Source organism: Ambystoma mexicanum, chromosome 2p, assembly GCF_040938575.1.
Source record: "Ambystoma mexicanum isolate Mex_15411 chromosome 2p, UKY_AmexF1_1, whole genome shotgun sequence".
In the NCBI taxonomy this organism is placed as follows: domain Eukaryota; kingdom Metazoa; phylum Chordata; class Amphibia; order Caudata; family Ambystomatidae; genus Ambystoma; species Ambystoma mexicanum.
In genome coordinates this window covers 75,538,567-75,559,286 of record NC_090923.1, presented here as the reverse complement: position 1 = coordinate 75,559,286, position 20,720 = coordinate 75,538,567, and positions in this window count along the sequence as shown.

Here is a 20,720-nt window from a genome sequence, read left to right as displayed (position 1 = left end):
GTGCCTATTGTCGCCAGGAGGGTCATTGGCGTGCACAATGCCCCGTCCTTCGACAGAGGTCGAATAACACATTTGGAAATATGGATAGATGATCCAGAGGTCGCCCGAGTGTAGGGGGCCCTGGTAGAGGCCAGTTTTCGCAGGATCCCCAACAACCTTTTTCACAGGATAATCAGACTTCGAGTGTGGATACTAGAAACATATTTGATCATCCTTCTGCTGCATATCTATCTGAAGAGCTATCTGAAGGGCAGATAGCGAATTCCGAGGATATCAGGAAACTAGCGAGAGTACTGGAGAGAACCATCAACCGGACCACAGATATACTCTATAATATGACTTTTGAGCAGAAAGCGATCAGATTGGTAGCGCTTCAGAACCGGATGGCATTAGATGTCATTCTGGCTGAACGTGGTGGAGTATGTAAACTAGTGGGGTCCGCTTGCAGTGTTTTCATATCGGATTCCTCCCCAACTATTTTTAAGGCAATACAGAATCTGCACATTCTTAGTTCAGAAGTGCATGTTCCCGAGGGAAATTGGGATTTTAGCGCTTGGTTCTGGGACTTCTTGCGGTCTTGGGGTTGGAAAGTTATTTCAATCTTGGTGATTATTTTGGGAATTCTGCTATTTCTTTGTTGTTGTATCCAATGTCTACCAAGTATATGTTCAATGCTAGGGGGATGTTGCGCTCAGGCGATAGGTACAATAGGACATAAAGTGTATGCCCCGGATAAAACCTCTAAGGAGTATGTACTGAAAGAGATCTTTGTAAAAGATCTAATGGCGATACATATTTCTGACAGCTATTCAGGGTGTATGGACAATGACACATGGAGTTATTTGCAGGGAGATCAGAAGTAGTTTAGCACTTGGCATAGGCCAAAAGGAGGGTTTGTCAAACTAGAAATTATATCGTGCCTCCTATTGCTATGAATATATGTATATTGGCCTACGCCAAGCTGCTAACAAGCTGCTTATAAACTACATGTGAATAACCTCGCATTGCAAGGTCCTGACCTTAGAAACCATGTAAACTGTCATTTTGGGTCAAGCCGCCATTTTAGGTTTTCTTGCTCTATAAAGTCACCATGTGAGCTAAAATGTTAGCCTATGTTATTCAGAACAGAACTTGATTGTCATGACCTCTGTACAGCTAATGTATAACTTGCCTGCAGGCCACTTGTTAGGGTCATGAGCTGAGACCTTGTCCTTCTGCTGACCTGTGTGCAATGGATTACCTGTATCACCGAAACTGATCTATAATTGAATGAGAACACTTGCTTAACTATACTGTATAAATTAAGTCCCGCATTGTAATGTTAGGCCTAGAGCATACATTATTACCATTTCTTCTTGTTGATGTATAAACCTAAGATGAACTAGATTTGACTTGGCAAGGGACCCTAGAGCAGTAACTTATGTATGGAATGGTTAACCCAAAGGAGGGCTGAAAAGCAGGCTTGAAATGTATAAAAGCCTGACTGTTTCAATGAATATTTGCACTCACTGAGCACACCGAACCACGCCGGAGTTCGCTGTGTTGTACTGAGGGTCAATAGCTATCTGAATTTTGTTCTGTTCTTTTGTAACTGGATTCAGTATAAAATAAAGTGCTTTGTATGTTCATTTGTAACCTGTGTTTGGTGTGTTTCCTTTTTGGTTACCCTGCCTCATATTATTTCCTTGTTTTCACACCCCGAGCCCTCCTTGATTGGTTTGGGCTACCACGCTACGCTCAGTCGCTATGGCATATCTGGGGGAAATGTTTATGCCCCTCCACTTAACAATGTCACCAGTCACTACTGGCCCTGGATCTGTGCTGGGAGCAGGGTGGGGGAGACCAGGGACTGCGGTGGGAGCAGGATGGGCAGGAGCCCAGGGACTGTGGTGGGAGCAGGATGGGCAGGATCCATGGGATAGTTGTGGGATCAAAGTGAGGAGAGCCCGGGGTCTGTGGTGGGTGGGGATAGCCCAGGGACTGAGTAGGAGTGGGATGAAGGAGCCCAGAGACTGTGATGGGAGCAGGGTGGCGAGCCCAGGGACTGTGGTGGGAGCAGGATGGTCGGGAGCCATGGGATAGTGGTGCAAGCAGGGTTTGGAGAGGGTAGGGTCTGTGCTGGGGTGGGGTGGGGACAGCACAGGAACTGGGTAGCAGTGGGATGAAGGAGCCCGTAGACTGTGATGGGAGCATGTGGTGGAGCCCAGGAACTATACTGGGAGTAGGGTGCAGTGACAGCATGCAATAGTTCATAGCCATTTGTACTTATTGTCCATTTGGCATTATTGGGGGGGAGGGGCCCGGGCTGCCCACTTTTTCCTTGGGGGGAGCAGGCCTAAAATGTTTGAAGACCACTGCCATAGCGTGTCGGAACCATCATATTAGGAGTAGTACCATTCAGCCCTAGGAGTCTATCAGCCACTTTTACTCCCTAAATATAGGCAAATACTCTCAACAAAGACAAATAGGGAGTAAAAATGCTCTCAAGAACAAAACATAAAATGGATCAACATTGGAGCATACCCCCGGCTATCACCCACACAGCTCCACAGGTGTGGTCAGATCAGTGCACGTAGACCCCCTCTATCATTACTGCCTCATTTGAAGAGGTTAAAATGTATATTTTATGTGCATGAATAACTTGTTGAATAGAAACATTAGAAAAACATTTATGTTTTAGAGTTAAAACATACTTGTACTCGCTTATAAAATGCTCCTATTAGGAATGGATTTACGGTGTGTAATCCCTCAGAAATCATTTTACTAAGAACTTTAAAAAATAGGGAGTAAAACACTCCCAGCGCAAAACCTTATCTGGATCACTGGTGAAAATCATGCAGCATGATGCTGCAGTGGGAGTATTTTACTCCCTATTTGTCCCTGTATCTCTATAGAGATACAGGGCAAAATATCTCTCTAGAGATACAGGGAAAAATAGGGAGTAAAACACTCCCAGTGCAAAATCTTATTTGGAGCACTGGTCAAAATCATGCAGCATGATGCTGCAGTGCGAGTATTTTACTCCATGTTTGTCCCTGTATCTCTATAGAGATACAGGGAAAATATCTCTCTAGAGATACAGGGAAAAATAGGGAGTAAAATACTCTCACTGCAAAACCTTATCTGGAGGACTGGCCTCATTCATGCAGCATGATGCTGCAGTGGGAGTATTTTACTCCCTATCTTTCCCTGTATCTTGGTGGATGGAGAGAGATTCTCACTTTGGTAAAGGTCGGACTGCTGCAATGTACAGGCATATGATGAGCAGGTCAAGCTGCCCTTCTCTCTGACGGTTGGATGCTTGTTGGCAGGGCAGCTAATAATGTGTTTTCTCAAAGGTATTTCGAGCGATTACAACTCTGTTTACCCGTGACTTCAGAACAGCAATGGCGAGAAGGAAGCCTCTCTAACCCCCCACACCCCCTGCAGTGTACCCACACCCACTCAGGAAAGTGGGGGATAAGCCTCCCTGTCTTTCAGCCACTCAGTAAAGTGGTGGGGAGTGGCCACCCTTCAAAGTTCCTCCACACCTGCATTTAATCATTGTACATTTTTCAACAGACCAGCATGTCACCGGTCTGTTTTCACCTGCTTCTCATACCAGTGGGGAAAGCACCCCGCCTAGGGCTCTGCAACCAGTGACTCTCTAAATGTTCTGGACTCTGTCTCCCATGATCCCTCACTATCACGCACGCTGTCTAGGTCTTTTGGGACTTCAAGACACCTGGAGACCCAAAGGCTGCATATGAGGAGGGCAATGTCAAATAATTGACTTCAAGAGGGAAGGGGTTGGTGATGGTATGGCACAAGCTTGACTTATTTCAGGGTTCATTTGAGCCACGCAAGGCAGTGCTCTTATTTCTTCCCTGGCAAGAAGAGGTACTGGGTTCCAAAGGTGGGGCAGGGTTTTCCCCCTTTATATATTTATCTTAGTTACTTAGCAATGCTAGAATGCCAGTTTGCAATGTGCGAGAAAGTTGACTCTTTGTCCTGGGACCCATGCCAAATTCTGACCCACAGGTTCTGACTGTGTACCTGCATACCCTTGCAAAAATGCAGGTGGCACATACAGTAGTTCTGCAACACAGAGGCAGTGGTCTGTTGCCCTCTAGACCCTTTCATACCATGGGGTGCCAGTACAGACAATCTGAAACTGCAGTCAGACAAGACCTACCCCAAGAGCGCATGACAAAGGAATCGTGTATGTGGACCGTCATAGCTGCATTTTCACATTAGAAGAATTGTGAGAATGTGCATTGAATTATACGGGCAGCTGTGTCTTTCAATGGACTGTAATGTGTCTCATTGGACAATGACTCAGCGGAGGTGGAACGTTCCTCAGCTCAGAGCCACCAAGTCTTCTTGTACCCACCTCCTTTGCCCTGTGTTTGCTTGTTTGTCAGCTCCAAAGGAACCCTCATATTGCAAACCATTATTTCTGCCACCTGTTGTTCTCCTACACTTACCACTGAGCTGCTTTCTGGATTTCTGGCACCTGGAAGAAGTGGAAGATGCCTCCCACTTTCATCTCCTACTGGGGTAGGGGTGCAGCCTGGTATGCTCGGGTGTTGTAGTTAATGAGTTCACTTAATTTTAGACTCAAACATTGTGTAGCTCTTATACCCACGTTCCAATTTACATCATTTTAATTCTAGTGTCACTTTTATTACCAGCTTTCCAGTCATTTATTTAGTTTGTGTCAAAAATGCATACAGTTTGGAACTTGGCATATTATTCCTGAACCCCCTTCCCCTGCTCTTGGAATTTCTCCCAAATCTGCAAAAGCTGAGCCATTCCCCTAGCCTGGCAGTCCTATCTTATCCCTTTCATTGGAGCCTGATCCATGGCTTCCCAGACCCTCTTCCAAGGAGTCTGTTCCTACATCCAGTTGTGCTCTGAGTAGGTGTCATGCATCAGGCATGGAAGCATTGGAACCAATGGCGACTCTCCTAATATGGCTGTGAGAGGCCCATCTTTACGGTCTATGCCTTTCCAATATGGCCGCTTGTCTATAAGTAGGTCCTTTTCTCTAATGCCGACACGTTGTATTGTCTCTGATTCTTTCGCCAACAGTCTCTGAGTACTTTTTGCCTTGCAGCGTATTTTTCCCCCCTTAGCCTTATTTCGTTTCATTGTTTACTCTGTGTACTTTTCTGTCCTACCACATTCGGATTCTTATCTTTCAAGGTACGTTTGGCATCCCTCGATCTACCTTATTTCACTTCCTGGTCTATTTTTCCCTTCTTGGTGGCTAGTTGTCCTACTTTCAATTCTCCTTTCTTCTATTAGTTTACTTATTATTCTTTCTCCCACTTCAGTGCTGACCGTACTTCCTGTACTCCTTGCATTCTGCTCGGAATTCTTCCCGAGTACATTCCTACCCGCTCCGCTTGGCACTGTTCGAGAGACCTCTGTTTCCTCCTAGATCTGATACTCCACTTTACCTACATTTGGTTCCACCTTCCTTGCTATTCCACCCATAATTACCCTTTTTCACCCTACCTTACTCCCTGCCTTTCTGCTCTGTCATATTTTTCTTTTCACGCTATAGTTTATGCCTTCAGTGTCCTCCTGTTTATCGTTCAGCTTTCTGTTTGGAGTTATGTCGCTCTGTTCCACTTAAGCTCCAGTGCCTATTCAGGAAACTTTCTGCTACCAAACTGCAAAGTTGTTGTTATTAATATTGAGCCATAAATTCCTTCAAGCTCTCCAGAGAGAACTGTACTTACTACATAATTCATCTGTCATTCAAAGTTGCCTCCCTGAAGTATTCTTTCAACCATGGTCTAATCGAGAAATCATCGGGTGCCTTCTTCGTGCCAAGACTTCAATACCAGGGTTTTTTCTGCTACGGCTTTTTCCCTAATTTAGGGGCTTGCTCCTTGGCCTTCCTCTGACCTGGGTTTTCCTCCTGGTCAAGGAGGCCAATCAAGTCAACAAGACTAAAGAAGAAGTCAGAAAAGCAGGAGTTTTCTTGGGAAGACACAGGTGAGGAGGAGTGGGGTGAAAGTTCGTCTAGTCATGACAGTAGGCCTCTCCATTAGGCATTGTTGCTGGTTGGTTTGTCCTGTGTCCTGTGCTATCCTGCACCCATAATTGATTGCTGTTTTGGGGTTTCAGCTGAGATGGATGGCTCTCCTGATGAGCCTCACCCCAGCCCTGCACAGTGAGAGAGCTGTTCAACATCAGAGATCCAGAGAGAAGCAAATGAGAAGATCTGCAGTGAGATGGTCCTGCTGCCTGTCCTGAGAACCAGAGCCCTACAGCTCCAGTAAATGTAAGCAGAAGGAAGGTTGCCGAGGCTGCCCTTCACTGCACCTTCCTAGCTGCAATATCCAAAGACCAGAGGATAAAAAAAAATCCCCAGACCAGGGATCCAGTAAGTTCCTTCCCTGTTCTGTGTGAAGGACGTGCAGCTGTGTAACTCTCCCACCTGTGCTACACACTCTATGTTAACCTGAGCATTGTGAAGGACGTGCAGTTGTGTAACCCTCTCACCTGCGCTACACACTCTATGTTATCCTGAGCATTGTGAAGGACGTGCAGTTGTGTAACCCTCCCACATGCGCTACGCACTCTGTTAGCCTGAGCATCGTAGCCCTTGAATCGAGCAATATTTCCCTCTTAAGCAGACCCTCCAGGATATTGCGGCGTGAAATATTTTGTGGCATAAACAATGCATATTTGCAGCACAAAATTGCATTTATTGTGGCATTTTTGCCTGATTAAGAGGGCCTCAAAAATGCTGCAATAAATGCAATTTTGTGCTGCAATGCTTGCATTTATTATGCCGCAAAATATTTCATTCCGCAATATCTTATACTGCTTAAGTACTGTTCAGATAATTCCCACTTGTTTCTCAAAGCAAGTTTTAATTAAGTGGAGTTAATTTTATATCTTTATAGAGTTATATTTTAGAAGGCTCTTCTGCGCCATCACTTTAGGAAGATTAGACTAAATTGAGCATTATTAGATGAATTGTAATATGACATTTTAAAATAGATTTACTGTGTTTTACTTTATTGGCTGTTGTGTTACATTGTGTAAGGTTTAAATATAAACCATTAACACAAAAAGTCGAGTTATTGCACATAAGCCCCAACATTCACATTTTGGGTGAATAATAAGAGGTCATTGGGTTGGGTTCACTCATTCGGAGTTCATTTTGGAAACATATGGAATTAATCAGATATACAGCATAACTACATTTCTTTTTTTTTTAAATGTTGCATTTGTTCTACAGCTGACATGCAGCTTTGAACAAGTCACAATCAAATAAGAATCATAGACAATAACAATCAATTCATCTCAACAATACAACAAAATGTATACATTTTGATACAATTCAATTTAAACTTAGACATATTAAACATTATAAAATGTATACAAATATGTAAAATCCTAAATAAAACATGATTTCAACTCAAATCTATAGCTCCTAAGAAGCCAACAACTGATATTATGTTGTAGAGGAGGCCTCAAATATGGCCTGCCTTCCAACGGACCATTTTGAAGTTCCCGGAATGGTCAAGCTGAGATATATGACGTATGATGAGCAACTAAACCAGCAGAGAGCCGCAGTGGGACTCTGTCCGGTACCTATCAGACAGACAGTACCTATTGAAGTACCTACACTTAAGAAACCTTGGACAGTAAGGTACCCATTGAGAAAACCATATCGACAAGTGAGACAGAATGATGATTGTCAAAACGTAATGCCTGAAGAAGCCATGAAAGTCCTAAAAGAAGACGAATGGTGATGTCACAAGAACTCGGACTGACTGTCAGATAAAGAAAACGACGACCTGTGAATGAAGAAAAGAGACAAAACACCATGGATAAGCGACATCCTGAGTTGAAGTTAAAAGGACGATGTCAAGTATAAGAAGCTTATGCCATAAGAGCGATGAAGATATGCAACCAGTTTACATGTGTACATATGCTTGGAAATGCAAGAAAGCTGATGAAATCATGCAGCTTGCTATGCTTAGTAGAAAATTAGATTGCGGCAAGCGCCACTTATACATATCTACCTCAAAAGGAGCACTTTATACGACGTATATGTCTACTTTGCTAAAGGGCAGTACCAACTGCATGTTAATAGAGGACCCAGGAGAGAAGGCCCTAAAACACGGGAACTGAAAGCCAAAGACAGAAACGAAACTCAGATGCATGAGACCCGTGCAAAGAAACCAAGGTCATCTTAGCTGACACAGACTAATACAATTTATGATGCCAAGAGCGGAGTATCCTGTTCAAAGGAGTCGAGATAAGCAGCAGAAGGCATTTGGTGGACAGAAAGCTAAAATCAAATACACAAATTACATGGAGACGGAGACGATTTCACGGTGCCTAAAACATGTGACCTCTGTATACACGTGAAGGGGTCCTGCCTGTAAACATACTATTCCTTTGCAAATTGTTTAAATGCAATTTTACTTCCATATACTGCAAACTGGCAGCATACTATTTACTGTCATGTAATGCACAGCTGTGTAAGAAATGCAGTCAGGCACTCAAAATAGTTAGTGAAAGTCCGTTTTTTACTGATTGCTGACAATCTTTTTAAAAACATACACATAAGTTAAAAAATACACCGTGAACAACGTAAGCAAAAACACAACTAGGGATCACAGAGCACAATACAGGTTATCTCATGATTAGAGAAAGGTAGAAATAACAATGTAGTCCCAACAGGGTAAATTATTTGTACATGCGAGGGAGAGTTTCACAAGTCAATGAATACCCAGAACAAACAAACAAAAGCGTTACTTCATGTCAATGCAAATTATCTCATGATTTCAGAACCGTACATATACCAATGTCATCACAACAGTGTTCATTGTTTTCACATGCGAGGGGGGGTTCCCAAAAAGCAAAAGCATTACTTCATGCAGATTTGTCATTCAGTGTGAACATTGTAAATATGTACATAGAAAATAGTACCAAAAGACCGAGTCTACAGGGTGCACAAGATTCTACACCTCGTAATTCGAAATGGAAACTCCATATAAAGTTTTTTTGTTGTCTTGTGTCTTCCTTAGTCGGAATATAGTCAATATATTGCATCTAGGAGACTAGACCTTGGAGAGGTCTATTAGAGCTAGGTTAAAAGGGTGACCTTGCAATGGGTTGACGTCTAGAAGTTAAATCAGAACCCCAGATGGGGGAACCATGGAGCAACAAAAAGTTGTGCTAGGGTTCATAGACGTTTCGGCATATGTTGTGAAAAGCCTTCTTCTGGAGCCAAGGCGCAGAGTCCCCTGCAAGAAGCAGAGGGGACCGTAAGTGAAAGGGACCGACACATAAGATGTTACTAATAAGTGTGACTAACTACTAGAGTGTCACGACATTAAGTGCACACACTTAAAAAGTGAGTTAAAAACGAATCTCTAGAAAACACAATTCCATTTGTGCACTGACCTTAATAGCAACAGGTGTCGTTGCCTTTCTGGCTTAGTGATTGAGATGGGAGTGTGGGGAGCCCAGACATAGGACGTCATCAACATTAAAAACAGAATACCTAGATGACAGCACTGTGTGGAGTCGGCCCGTGCTTCAAAGGTGAGTTCCTTTTTTTGGTAGGACAAAAAAAGACACTCTTAGCATCCGCACAGAAATCTACATGGGTGCTAACAGGTGAGGGGATAGGGACAGTGGGGATGGTAAGGGAGAGCTGGCTGCACCGGAAGCTCGGAAACACAGGCTTGTGCCATACACTACAGCCTGCAAACCGAGCCTCTCCCAGGGTGCTAACGAGTGATAGTGAACCAGGACCCCTCCTTAAAGGCACTTGATGCACTGAGGCTTATTGTCTTGGGGCCTCCTGTTGTCAATACCTGGGATAGACAGTGGAGCGGGTGATTATTGCTTAATAATAGCACTTGAATGTTGATACAAATTTCAGTATAAAATCAGCATGTTCAGATGGGCACATTCCAGGCACCCCCAGCAGTAATGAGTGTAACCATAGCCAAATCCCTGTGGAAGCCTACGCAAGTCTTTATAGTATCAAGAGGCCCTGCATATGTACCTGCAGCCAATTCCTCACAACAGCCCAGGCAGATTTCACTATTTTAAGCAGGCTCCTACATACCTCTGTTAACCCTTGCTACCGGTTGTCTCTCCTAATCTTCCTATCCTATCCTGAAAACATTTTGTAACTTCTTTTTCTCCCACCGTTGGAACCTTTGCAAGTAACTCTGCATTCCTCTGGGTAGGGTCAGCGCTGAACAGAAATTCAAATAAAGTAAAATAAATAAATAAATAATTGTGAATACTGAAAGCTAATCTGTCTAGTAAGGGCATTACCTGCATCCATTTATGGCCTTTTGTATTCTTTGTTCTTTCTCATGAAAGAGGGAGGGGATTATAATTTCTTTTTAGACTCGGACATCAGTGACGGATTATCCATTAGGCCAAGTAGGCACTGGCCTATGGGCCCCACTCCTTTTAGTGGACACGTGACAACAGATCAAAATAAAGCGGTGCAGAAAATTAAGAAGATAATTTGCGAGGGAGTGGGGCCCAACATTTCGACTGCCTAGGGCCCTCCACAGACTTTAATCCGGCCGTGCCCGGACTATGGGCGTCATTACAAGGTCGTCAGAGGTAACCATGCCGCTATTAGTGGCATGGCTACCCCCTTACCTTGTACCGGGTCCGGGTTCCTTGAATGAGGAATTACCGGGCCATTCTGACATTGGAGGACCCGGTAATTCCTCATTCAAGGAACCCATCCCCATTCCCATTCGAGCCCCCATAGGGCTCAATGGGAATGGGGAGGGTGCTAACAACGGGCCTGTTAGTAATGGGCCCGTTGTTAGCACCATGGCCTGCTGGTAATACCAGACACCCTTAGCGTTTCCCGCGAGCAGACTCGTAATGAGGGCTTTACCGGCGCCGTTAATCCCTTACCGCCTCACTCGTAATGACCCCCTATGTCTATAAAGGATAATTATAATCCTGAAATGTGGCCCGCTGTCGTCAGACTGGCCAATCTACAAGTGACATACACTGGTGTAGCCTGCAGCCTGTTCAACACACCACATTCCAAGCCTACCAGCAATGCAACGCATAGCAGCAGCCAATTCCCCACGGAGGCCGAAGCCTGACATCTATATACTATCAATAGGCATGGGCACAAAAACCTGCAGTCCATTCCCAGAACAGTCCAGGCAGATTTATATAATATCAACAGGCCTGTGCGTCCCCATGCTAATACAAATACCATTGGCAGAGTTGGCATTTCCCCCACAGAGTTAAAAAAGCTAACCTGCCTGTTATGCAGGGATAGGAAGTCATTCCGTGCACCCACCATTTGTGCCCCTTTCACCTCCACATGAAAGAGGCACACTGGATATAATAGCTTAATGGATCATGCTCTCGGGCCATTACAGGTATTATAGGCCCATACACCTTGATTACCTCCCTTGGTACGATTACCTCCCTTGATATGCTTGGGTGTTTTAACTAGGTCTTCAGGGCCCACAACGCCAGGTACGGCTCTTGGTCCAGGTATATTAATTAATTTATTCATTTTTTGTAACCCGCTCAACACCAGAGACCAGTCTCTAAGTGCAGAGACTGGGATTCGAACCTGTGTTGCTCTGCATTGTCTTGCCTGAGCTACTAAATAATGAAAACGCTTAGAACCAGGAGGGATTGGGCACCACGTACTTATAAAACCTGATATTTATCTGATTCAGACGTCTCTGGTGGCTCCAAGGAAAGCATGAGAATATCCGTCGCCTGGAGTTTCCCCAACACAAAGCTTTCATCACCAGGCTCTTGGCATCTGCTCCCCGTGTTTGGCATTCCCTCCTTGTGGAATCTGTCAAATGCCTTCTTTGTTGGCTTTTCATAAAGTGTTACAAAGTTGCCTTTGCCGCTTCCTTGTTGGGAACTCAAGCCATGTTATGTGCCTTCTTGGCCTCCTCTTTCTTTCTGGTTTTCTCATCTCTTGTTTTTCGCTTTCTCTGCTTCCTTAATCGTTTCTTGTTTCTTTTCTTTTTTATGTTATAGTTTGTTTTTATTTTTTCCTTTTTACTATTTTATTTTTGCTATTTTTTTTAGTTTGTTTTGTTGATGTTTTTGGTAGCCATCTTGAAGATCGGTTTCACTGAAATGTACAAAATAAATAAACATTGAATCCATAGAAAAAGGGAAAAAACAGGCTATGTCGCGCCATGTGAGTCAGCTGAGCTGAACTTCACCAAAAGACAACACAGAGTACCCATCTCATTGCTATCGCACTACAATATCATATTTTGGGTTTGCTGAAGTGCTCAGACTACAAACCAAACAGGGTTGTAAGCAAGCATTGGCAAAGCCCGCAATTCTTGCTTTTGTGTAGGCAATGGGTGCACATTTCTATAGCCATAATGGTACTACCTGGTGACGTTATTATTATTATTAACATTACTATTATTCAATGTTTGCTAAGAGGCAACTCGCCCATATGCCTCTTAGCGCTACAACAAATACAACAAAACAGCCAAGCAACGCAGGATACCAAAAATACCAAAGAAGTCAGTCAATTAGAATTCTTAAACTCAAAGGAGATGTCAGTTTTTCCAGTTTGTTACAGCAGCGTAAACAAAATGGAATATTACTGTGGCCACAACTGATAACAATACAATCTAAGTCATTCATCGAGGACCACCCCTTGATTTGGACCCTCCTCAAAAGTCTGAAGTCCTGGGTCCTAATAAAGTTTTCTCCAGCTTCAGACCGTAACCGGGGCAAAGATTTGTTCTGAAGGGCATCCCTTGGCTCTGGAGTTTCAAGCTTATTAACATTCACAATCACCATATTCCTTTGATCCGCAACCAATCCTTTTAAACATGGGTCCATGATCTCTGGCATTGAGGTTTTTTAATACGTTTATCTCATCTCAGAGGGGAACAGGTTAAATTAATTGTATTGTATGATACAGGCATTGGCTGGGAAATGGTGCAAGCATCTGGGTATATTATGGCATTGCCTGGCAACTGACTATCTAATGCCTATACAAAAGCCAACAGTGTTGCATTTGTCGATGCTTGTTTTTAGCAGGGATTCAGTACAAGGAACAAATGCAAGAACACACATATTACTTATAAATTAATTTGCTGAAGACAAGCATGTTTTACAATTGTTTTTTTATAAGTAGCTTGTTCACGGCTGCAACTGAGCCAATACTTATCAGAAAACTGCCTTGAAATAACATTGGCCTCTTCTTACACGCAAAAAGCGGTAGCAAGTAGACCTTGGGGATGATGGTGGTGGTTTGGTCAGGGAGGGGCAGGTAGTAAGTAACAATGGCATTAGGAATGAGCATTGGAATTAGCGGTCAATTAGTGCATAAAAAGCCCAGCAACATCCACAGGCTGTGTCCTTCCTCAAATCTCAATTCTCTCCTTTCTTCACTTGCCATGAGAATAGTTTCAGCTTATCGGCAACACTTAAAGCACCACCTTAGAGGCAAAACTAAAAACCAAGATTTGATTGCATGGGCATTCTACTCTCATTTATATAACAACTATATGGGGAAATAGGACACACTGTAGCAATAAAAGAAACAAACAGTGGTAAAGCGAACAGTTTTTGCTTTTCTACAGACAGATTTTTCCTCGTTCAAATATTTTCAACACTACGATTTATATGTGTTACCATTTTTTACAAATCATCCCACTATAATAAAATGTTACTTTTGTCTTTACATTTTTTTAAAAGAACAACACTAACATTCTATTAAGTAACATTTTGAAACAATAAAAGTGAGACAAGCTACTGTGATTCAATGCTATGTGCAGTGAGTCAGCACTGATTAGAAATCTAGTGACAATGTTCCACATACCTTGGTCGGCATAGTGGATAAGGGCCATCCCGCCCTGCTGATACTTCTGGACCTCTCGGCGGCTTTTGATTTGGTCGATCATTCGCATCTGGTGACACCCTTGAGGGAGGTCGCCAACTGTTCTTCTTTGGCCTCCCAGTGGATTTCATCCTTCCTCAGGCCCCGCTATGTTCATGTGGCTGTTGCAGAAATGAGCTCAGACCCCATATTTCAAACTTGTGGAGTTCCACAGGGGTCATGCCTCTCCCCAACATTGATTAACATCTACATATGCTGGATGCACTGGGGGCTCGGTACACTAACTACGCCGATGATACCCATGTCGTTCACCAGCTGAGCGGGGATTATGTTAGGGATTCTGCAGCTATTAATGTCATACATAAACCAATCCAGGATTGGATGGCTACCAACTTACTTGCCCTCAATTGTAAAAAGATCGAGCTTTTAATCATGGCCTCTCAAACTCGCCGGGCCACATTGGGTCCTGCCTATGCCAACTTTACAATTGCCTCGAACATCATCCCCGTTTTGAAGAAGGTGAAGACACTGGGAGTCGTCCTGGATGAGGAACTCTCTATGCGTCCCCATGTGGCCTTCATACGTTCTTCCTGTAGTCTGATCACCAAACGTATTCATTATATTCGTCCCTTTCTCCCATTTAACAACTGTGCCCTGCTCGCCACTGCTTTAGTCAGCTCTAGGTTAGACTATTGTAATAGTCTCCTAGGTAGCACGCTGCAAGCTAATATTCATTCCCTGCAGATCACACAAAACAATGTGGTCCGTGCTATACAGGGTCTTCCAAAATGTGCTCATATTTCTGAGGCCAGTAGGTCTCATCACTGGCTACATGTGAGGCAGAGGATCTCCCACAAGATACTGACCTTATCCTTTAAATGTAAAAAACACCTATGTCCTAACTATCTTGTTGACAGAATAAAAGCTAAAGTTGGAGGTAGGGATCTTCGCTCCTCCGCCTACCCTTCACTTATCCAACCTAGGCACAAATTGGTGCACTTTGGGGGGACCATCTTTGATGTCCAAGCTCCCTTGCTGTGGAATTCTATTCCTGGTCATATTCGTGTCATGAAATGCCTAGTCTGTTTTAAAAAGGAAATTAAGACCTTCCTCTTCAATCGGAACCCTGCATGACCCATGCCTGCTTTCTCCTAATTCCGGCTTTCTGGTCACCTGTCTGTTTTGTTCTTGTCCTTTGTTGAGCACTGAGGCCTTCGTGGGTGTTGCACTCTATAAAAATTATAATAAATAAATACATACACCAAAAGCTACTTGATAGCTGCAATAAATAAATTACCTTTACACTCATGCTTTTTCAACTATAAATGGATACTGTTTAAATCACCTTATTGTGACAAGAATTTAGACAAGGAGCAGCTGAATAGACGTGTAATCCAAGTGCAGATTGGAAAAGCACATCACATTGCTGGCTGAGACATAAATGCTGCATTGTTCAATGAAACTGTCAACCATCAAAAGGTGGTGCACTATGACAATTCAGACCCACTTTTCAGCAGAAAAATGAACAGCAGATAATTAAAAGTGCATTTTATTAACGACTGAAAGAAACAGCTGTGTACTTTCAGTGCAAAAACAAAGTGAACCCTGATCAGTAAAACACACCGCATGCCAAAGAATAAAGGCTGATGTTAGAAAATGCAATCTGTGGGCTCCATTCAGCCACAGACAATTGGTGGGTCTCTGGGCAGAATTCGCAAATGGCTTCCCCCACTGCAAGCCTGGTTTGAGCATGCTAACTGTTTGCAATAAATTGTGGCCCGCTAAGAGGTGTTGAAAGCACACCTTCCCCAGACTTGGTGTCTCTGAGAGCTCATTTCTGTGCAGGGCAAATGGCACAGCTGGAAAACAGAGGCTGTAAACAGGGGCTGCCATCAAGGCTAAACTCTGAAAAGAATAGAAGAAAATAGAAGCTTTTCAGACCGAAATGGTTGTCCCCTTCGGATAAGAGGACAGGATGCCAGATGTCTGCAGGGCCTTGTGACATCGCTGGGCTGGCCTAGCTCACTATCTGCAGTGGCGGATCTCTGTTTGGCCAGTGCATCCCATGAATTTATGACCGGAAGCCTACCGACTTCAAACAACAAAGAGCAATAAGAAATCTCTGGTCACAGGCTATATTTTTGTGTAATCTTTAAGATAATTTCCAGGCAATTTTGTTGAAATAAAATTCATCCAACTGCAATTTAGGGATTTCTAATGGCCAGCTAAAAGGTGTTCCTTGCTGCGCTGAACATGTCCCGCATTTGAGAAATGCTGTGCTAGTGGAGGGTAACATGTGGGGAGTGCTACTGAAAGGGCTGGAGCCCCCTCGCTCCCGCCAGAGCGGTCCCTGCTGAGGTCGACATCACCACATTGAAACGAAGCAAAGAAGCCTCCATCAATCCCCGTGGTACCTCTACTGTAACCCTCTGCATCCCGCGCCATCCCGCACCTAAATCAGTGTTTCTCACCACTTTGTGCTGCATTACGCAACCTTGTGCCTTATCTGCCATGTGGAGCGCCCTTTCAGTGGAGCACCCACCCTCTTCAACATCTTTGTTTGCATTTCTGCCTGAATAAGATGGCCGCCGCACTCAGTGTGCCCCACTCCCCCGTTGAGATTGTTTACATGGTTGCTAAGCAACCAGTTGTGACGCCGCCTTATTTAGTCAATAGGCACCCGCCGGCAGGCGGAAGCTGGCCCTTGTCGAAGGCCTGCAGTAAAAGGCCCTGTCCGAGCCTGTCTGAGCTGGGGGGACCATGGACCAGGACTTATCCCCTTCTCTGGCCGAACTACGAAACAAGCGAGAGCACACAAGGACTATAACTTGGGTAAGCACCCACCCACTGTACTCTTATCCACCCACCTGCTCAATTATATTATGTTCCCATTTTCCCCATGCTGCATCGGCCCTCACCGCCAAGATGCTATCCAACGCGCGTATTACATCGTAGCCAGCTGCAAACCAGCTTACTAGCTCACTCCCTAACTCGCCGTGACCTTCCCCAGTCGCCATCACCTACCACCTGATTTCCCAACGCGCCCTAAGCTTCGGTACTCGCCACCTTTGCCGATATGCTACCGTGCCACCCTATTATCCATTCTGGCATGAGTACCGCTCGCTAATCTGCCTGATCACGCTCGCCACACACTCCTAATGTTGTGCATGTGCCATACATTATCTAGCACTGATCACTGTTACTGTTCGCTATGGCGTCCTATTTCGCTTGTAATGCATTCCTCTCACATGTATGTGCCACACATTACCTAACATGGACATCGGCATTGCCTGTCATTGTTTGCTATCTCGTGCACATTGCACCATTAACCGCATGGTATTCACTGCATTATCGAATATAGAAGCTGCCGATTTAAATTTTCAACTTGCAGGGATAACACCTTTGTTCAACTTGAACGAATAACACCTTTGTTCCCGTTTAAATCCAATAATCTGACTAATAGCCAATCGCGGGACTCCCGCATTTGCTTCCCAACTACCCCATTTGGTGCCCAAACTACCCGGCATGTGAAAATGCCAATTGACCAACTTGGCAGTATGCCATTTACACATTGACAACATACCATTGTTGCTCTCCATGATTGAACTGTTAAGCTAATCTACAGGAAGTACCTGAACTAGCCTCATAAATACTATGGGCTGCTACCCTCTTTATCACCCTATTGAATAATTGTCTAGTGCCTAAACCTAAACTATCTTATAGCCTGCTAGTCATGGCTATGCACGACTTTATACCTACACTTATACTGGCCGGCTGTGCCAACTGCCTCCTCTGCCAGATTGACCAGGATGATCCTGCTCGCCTCAGTGTCTACTGCTAGTAATGAGAAGTATGCAACCCCGAAACCTACCCATGGCCATGCCACCATACCCATGAAGAGCAGCAGCTCCATCTCTATGTCTATTTCACTACCCCACCACGGCTCCATAGCACCTACCAAATTCTTGCCATCTTGGCCATTGCAGCCTCCCAAACTCTACTCCACTTCCACAACTTCAGTAAACAATACCAACTCTCTCACGCCTATCCAATGTATCCAACGTTATGCCTCCCAACCTGTCCCTGACCAACCATGTGCCACGATAATCCAGAAATTTAGACTAGTTTATAGACGCAAACATATCTACCTAGCAGCGTCTAACCGTAAATCCTTAATCAATACCAAGTCCGCAACCATTAGGAAAAGGACCTTGAAGTCTTACAATAACACTGCCAAAAATGACACTATCCATTCAACCAATACCACCATGCCTCTTAGCAAACCTAACAAACACCAGTTTGCCCATCCAAGGAGCACTTATCAAAGCCATGTCATTGATAGCACCCGCTTTAGACTTTGCTGACCTTATTATTTCCATTCAGCTAGACTTACTAGCCATAACAGAGACCTGGCTACATACTGCAGCAGGCAACACACTATCTCTAGCCATTCCAGATAACTACACTATCACAAGACTTGATAGAGAATCCTCTAAAGGTGGCGGTGTCGCTGTTATTTCCAAGACCCACCTTGGCCTAAGAGCCCTGCCTTACCGTCCATTGCCATCAGCTGAACTCCTATCTATGAAGCTCCTGCCCTCAGCCTCACACAATCTAAAAATTCACCTTGTGTACAGATCTTCTGGGCCAATATCCACCTTCGAGGAAGATATTTTACAACTCCTCTCCACTGACACTAAACCAGGTTCACAATTCTTGCTACTTGGTGATTTTATATAGGCTTCCTAGACGCAAACGATGATTCAGCTACTACCATAGCCAACTCAATCACAGGACTCGGATTCTCTCATCGTATCACTAAGCCTACGCACACTAAAGGAAGAATCCTTGACTGGATTCCAGACCTTAATTGCGGAACTAACATTCTCTCTAATGCACCATGTGCATGGACAGACCACCGCTTTGTCTCATTCACTATACAGTCTAGTTCTCAACCAAACCTTCCCATTGCCCCGGCACCACTGGCTTCAACCAAAAATAACAAGAATATTACAACAGAGAATGTACTGCCTCTCCTACAACCTATCCTTAAATACCCTACTGCTAATACTGACCCCTCGACATTTGTAGATCTCTACAACCTAACACTCCGCCAAGCCATCGACACAATCACTCCATTGAAACGGCGCAAAGCTAAGCCTCAAGTGCACCTTGATTCATGGTTCACCCCTAGCCTCAAATGTTTACGGAACAACAAAAGAAGTGGTGGAAACTGCATGGAAAAAACACCCTTCAGCCTCCAACAAAGACATATTCTTTAAATCTGCCAGCTGTTATAAGTCGGCCATCCTCCAAACAAAAAGTGACACTTACAATAATAGAATCACTAACGCTAAATCTGGCTCCAGAGAACTATTCACTATCCTTCGAGAGCTTGAGTCGCCCACCCCCCCATACTGAAACCTGCTCCAAAGACAAGACTTGGGGCCTCATTTCGACCCTGGCGCTCCCGTAATGAAGGGTGCTGGTACAGGACCGGCACTGTTCATTACGGGATGCCCTATTATGAGGTCCCCTATGTCCCACTAAGGACCAGTTATTAACGAGCCCGTTATTAGCTCCCTCCCCATTCCCATTGAGCCCTATACATACATGGGATGCACTGGCCTCATTGAAGGAATCCAGAGCTGGATCCTGGTATGGAGGCAGCCATGCCCTAATTAAGGGCATGGCTACCTCCATACTCGTAATGAGGCCCTTGGTGTACTAAGATACAAGCAGCTCTACTATATAAAATATTGATTCTCCAAACCAAAATTGAAAATAAAAAACTCAGCATCACCTCCGCACCAGTCTTACATAAGTCCTAGACTTCAATTGTTAAACCATGCAGCCTATACAAATTCACTCCCCTTTCCATAATGGAAGTTGAAAACATAATATCTAGCCTCAAACCATCAAGATGTCAGGGCGACATATGCCCTGCAAACACGATCAAATTGGCAGCGAGAGAACTCGCACCTTCCATCACCACATTTATAAATACCTCATTTGAAACTAGCACGGTCCCAACTAATCTGAAGGACACTTGGACCCTTCCACTCTTAAAAAAAACTCACCTTGACCCAGACATTCCCACGAATAACAGATCCATCACTACAGTGCCATTTCTGCTGAAAATCCTGGACAGGGCTGCCTATCTTCAAATACAGGCACACCTAGAAACTAGCAATCTTCTGGGCCTGCTGCAATCTGGGTTCAAACCCAGACACAGCACCAAAACTGCCTTAATAGACTTCAAAACTCAAATAGATGACCAAAAAGACAAAGGTAACATAACCCTCCATCTGCTGCTAGATTTATCAGCCACCTTCGACCTTGTCAATCACGAAGTCTTGTGCAATCATCTTACTTCATCAGCTCATTTCTCTGATAAAGCTACGGCCTGGATAAAATCCTTCCTTGACAATAGAACGATGAGAGTATTCTCACCTACCGCATCGGCTGATCCAGCACTGGTGACGTGCAGAGTACCAGAAGGGTCCTGTGTTTCACTGATGCAGTACAATATTTCTACCAAGACTTTGTTTGATGATCTTGACCTCTTGGGTGTCACCTCCACTAGCTATGCAGATGACACCCAAGTCCTCATCCCTATCTCAGGGAACTATGACCTTGATATAAAACTATTGAACACAATGTACCTCGTCATTGAGGCATGGATGGCCACACACGGCCTTTGCCTCAATGATGAGAAGACTGAATTACTTCTCACTGGCTCCCAAACTTAATAAACTTGGCATCCTATACAATTCATTTAACATAGATGGCATCAACATCCTGGTCTACTAGGAAGTAAAGACACTTGGATTCTATCTTGTGTCATCCTTAACCTTGACCA